This window comes from Nematolebias whitei, chromosome 10 (genome assembly GCF_014905685.2).
Source record: "Nematolebias whitei isolate Nwh7 chromosome 10, NemWhi1, whole genome shotgun sequence".
Classification (NCBI taxonomy): Eukaryota; Metazoa; Chordata; class Actinopteri; order Cyprinodontiformes; family Rivulidae; genus Nematolebias; species Nematolebias whitei.
In genome coordinates, this window is record NC_056507.1 from 15,999,115 (window position 1) to 16,003,676 (window position 4,562).

A 4,562-nucleotide genomic window follows, 5' to 3' on the forward strand; every position below is an offset into this window, starting at 1 on the left:
CTATCTATCTATCTATCTATCTATCTATCTATCTATCTATCTATCTAAGATCTGTAATATTATAAACATAAATATAATAATACATCCTGATTATTCTGTTTTTTTTGTGAAAGAAAACAAACGAGTGAAAATTGCTCAGAGTGACACATCTTCCTATTCAGGACGTTCTTTGTTTGAGACGGGCTCTGTGATTGGTCCGTCCGCGGCCCTCGGTCCTGGATGACGTCAATGATGGAGCTGGTTGTCAGTAGAGGCAGAGCAGAGGTTGGAGGAGAGGCAGAGGCTGGAGGACAGAGGACGGAGGTGGAACGGAGCTCCGCGGCTCGATCTTTCTGCGTGGAGCCGATGAAAAGGCAGAAAACAATAACAAAATAAACAAATAAAAAGATCCGCCTGGACAAACCTGCACAAATTACAGCCGAGGAGGACATTTTCTCCTGCTTTGCGTCTCAGACAGGTAAGAGCATCATCAGGGAATGGGTCAAAATTTTCACGAGCATCGTTTTATTTGACATTAAATGTGAACAAAAAAAAACATGTTAATAATGAACGTGCAATCCAGATAATAGTTATTCCTTTATACGATTAAACATTATATTTAAAGGGCGAAGTGCCCGTTTATCCACAAAAAGCAGGTAAACACGATTTTTTTTTTTAATTTATATATATTTATATATATATATATATATACGTACAAACCCCAAGGTTCGCCAAATAATAATAGCTTTTTTCCCTTCAAGTCATTCTGTTATTTGCAAGAACAAATTTGTTTTTGTAACAAATTAGTCCTTATGAGGTAAAATAATCTAGTTTTGGAAGAAGTAGGCCAATCACAACTCATTAAAAGTGAGGATTCTTCTCTCGGGAGCAAAAAAAAAAAAAAAAGAGTGAAATTAAAGCATCATTAAACCTCTGCTCAGGTTGGACTGCAAACACGTTCATTTTAATTTTCATAAGAGTCAGCTGCTGATTTTAGAGCATCATTTCCTCCTGCTGTCAGGCTGACACATTTTGATCTGATAATCTACAGCCTTCTCCTTTTTAAGAAAACTCCTTAAAATGTTCAACTTTTAGCCTAAAAATAAAAATATAAAAAAAATCCGAATTATGTTGGAGCAAAACATCAAAATAATGTGAAGAAATAAAACAAAAGACTGGTTTGTTTTGGAAGTGTTGGGACGATGCAGGCTGGAAAAATCAAAGCTTTTAACAAATAAAACCGCAAAAATCAAATAATGCACATTAACAAACCTTTTTTTGTTGTTGTTGTTTTCTGATTTAACTAAAAGTGATTTAGTTCATATGTTGCTTAAATTCAACAAGTTGACATTTTTATCCATTTTAACATTTTTTGTTTTTTTTTACAGAACATGCCACAGCTTCCGTTGTAAATTAGAAAATAATGTATTATTGCTATAGTAATTTCTGCATTCAATAAATCTATGATTTTCACTTATTTAAATTTACATAAATAAAAAAAGAAAGATTCCACCACCAGCAGGCCTTTTGACAGACGCCAGACTGTAGAGGCCTAATTGTCTTAATTAATTGCTAAATGAGCAAAATACCATGAATCAGTTAATGCATGTCTTCTTGTGTTTTGTCATGCTTAATGGTACTTTTTTCTGTTTTATTTAATAAATAATGCCCAAACCAAGCCTGACACATGTGTAAATATTGAGGCCTTCTTCTTCCAGATCATTCCATAGAGCTGCAGGTCTGTCTGTGTCTGAGGGAGGAGGTCTGTTTTTATCTTTGGTTATCTAGCTGTATGAGTTTTAAACACCTGTCATAAAGCTAGATAACCGAAAGTAGAAATGACTTCCATGTTCACTCCCAAGAGTCGATGATGGGGAGGAGGCTGCAAGTGGATTCTTACATGAAAAGTTAACAGTAAGTTTGGTTTGGACATATTTTGTTTTTAACAACAGAGCATTAAACAAATCTTTAACTTTGTTTTAAACATGTGTATATGAAACATGAAGAACAAATCATAACTGCAGAAGGTGAGTCTTTGAAATAAGAATTTTTATTGCTTTTTTTTTTTTTTAGCTGTATTTTGTTTCACCAATCATATTTTTCTTCATTTCATGGCTGTGCATTTAAAAAGCTATACAGTATAAGCTTTATACAAAATAACCAAAAGCTAAAAACTTATTTTTACGGTGTTTATCTATTCAGAAGGACTCGTGGAAGAATTTTAAACCCTATTAAATTTTGAAGATTCCTTCATCGTGGAAGAAACTTTAAATGGGCAGACATTTTACTGAAATGAATTTGATTTTAGAAGTGAATTATGTTTCATTGTAGAAAAGCACAGGTGAGCAAACTCTTTTTTTTGAAACTGAAGCAGCTGAACAGAGCTCATGGACTGTTAGTTTACGTTTTTCTTTGTTATAATATGACATTATATTTGCTTTAAACTAAAAGCAGCCCATCAGAGGTCGTCGTTTCATTAAAATGCTGTCGGTCACAATAAGAAAGTCCAAAAATCTGTATACCTCACTCTTGCTCTTTTACACTTTATCTTTCACTGGGAAAAAAATAGAGTTTCCATAGTAATTTTATTTAATTAAAAGAAAATAAAACTTCATTCAAGACCTGTCCAACCTCTAATAACACAGTGTAGACATTTAAAAAACACTTGGCGTTTGTATTTAAAGCTGCAGATTTCGAGGCCTTTGGGAAACATTGTGCCTCGGCTCAATGAGACGGGCCGTCCTGTAGACTTGAGCTGAACTTTTCAACTTGGTACTTCAGCTCTATACGGTGCAGCCTAGCCTCTAGAAAGGCCTAAAGAGCACCACAGTGAGATGAGCTTTCTTCACTCTGTTAATGCAGCGGGACTCAACTAATTGTTTCAGGTACTGGAGATGTGAAAAGGCCGAGGTCCGAGTCTCTTCCAGACCGTTCCCCTGTCTTAGGTAGCGTGTGAACCCGGTGTGCCTCCTAATGGGAACAAAAACACTTGAGCTGCATGTATGGAATGGGCCCAGGCATCCTTGATTTAACCTTTACAATGTGAGGAATTTTAACGCAGTAAAATACACACTCATGTCCTGAAAAATACACGACAAAGGAGAACTGCTCCGAGCTTTAAAAGTTTAGATAATGGGCTGATTTTTAACAAATCGTCCGTGTATCTTTTTTTTATTATTGGCTGATGGTGTAACTCTGTTAATAACCTATGATTAAAGGGCTGTTTTAGTTGTAATAATGCAATGAAATGAATAACATTCTTATTTGTTCTCTTTCATTATGTTCCTGCTGCGGCCTTCCATCAAAGGACCTGCCTGAAACAGCACATGGACAGAAGTGAGGAAACCATTGGTCCAGATCCGGTCCCATTTTGCCCTCTGATGCCATCTGCACTGCCAGCGGAGACACTTCTCCTGTGCCAGGAGGCGGACAAAGACCCTCCCCAGTTCCCTGGAGTATAGGAGCCCGCTCAGAGGAGCCATCTTGGGAGACGTTTGCCACGGCGCCTAAAATGGCTGGGCTGGCACTTGAGGTGAGCAGCATCACGGTTTTCTGTTGGGCACCAGGGATGGTGGAGTCAAAGGGTTGTTGGGGAGGAGTGTGCGACTGTTGTGGGGGAGGGGGGGATCACGAGGAAGGCGAAGAAGAAGAAGAAGAAGAGTCTCCCCGTTTCCTCTCCAGACACACATGGCCTCTTGCTTTCCTTCTGTGCTCTGCTCCTGCTAATTAGCGGTTAAGGGGGATGTGGGTGAGGATGGGTGGTGGTAGGTGGTGCTGAAAAAAAAAAGTGGTGGTGTGTGGAGGGGGTGGGGTGTCTGGGTAGCAACGAAATTAATGAGCTGGCACTGGTTGAAGGAAACCTGCCATCGTCTCTTGTCGTGGTGCTTCTTTATTCCCCGAAGCGCACCAGGCGGTGGCACGTTTAAAGCTCGTCGGTTAATTCATGCAAAAATGTTAATTTCTTTTAATTATGAAACGGCAACATTTCAAACAGTGTCTTCAAGCAGCTGCAAATAGATGGCTCTGGTAAGGCCTGATAGGAGAATTCTGGAATGGTTTTCAAAATAAAATCAAGACAACTGGTTTTATTCACTTACACCATTCACTGTAAACACAATATGTTGTTTTGTTTCATCATCATTCATTTCTGAGTACAGTCTGCAGATGCACACCTGCTACGATACGCACTCCACTCTGTGTGTTTTGTGGTGAATCTGAACTGTTGCAGTTGTTTTTGTATATATTTTAAGACGTTCGTCTCAGGCCTTTGAAATTAATTACATCTCTCTACATCGTAATTTCCTCGCGACACCGCTGAGCATTTGATTATAAACGTTGTGCACGATGCATGCTACAAATGTCACGTGTCACCAGTGACGTCCTTGCAAAAACCTGAAAAAGGCAACATGGCAGATATCTCTTCTGAATCTTTTCCTGCACCGTGTCCGTAATGTTGCACGGAAACTTTTAGTCTGCTTACGATCTGCGTCCCCTTCTGACTCTGGTGGCAGGAAAGCGGGGCACGTCTGTGTGTGTGTGTGTGTGTGAGGGGCCAACATGTGCAGCTGCAGAGCTCGTGTGTT

General features: G+C 39.0%; 1 long non-coding RNA gene across 1 annotated transcript in view; it reads left to right on the forward strand.

The window, feature by feature from the left end:
• Positions 1–1,714: 1,714 nt before the first annotated feature.
• LOC119415564 overlaps positions 1,715–4,562 on the forward strand; it is a 6,897-nt gene continuing 4,049 nt past the window's right edge. Inside the window, exons 1-2 of the long non-coding RNA XR_005187062.1 lie at positions 1,715–1,893; positions 3,287–3,511. This is a non-coding gene — a long non-coding RNA (uncharacterized LOC119415564). The remainder of the gene's footprint in view (positions 1,894–3,286; positions 3,512–4,562) is intronic.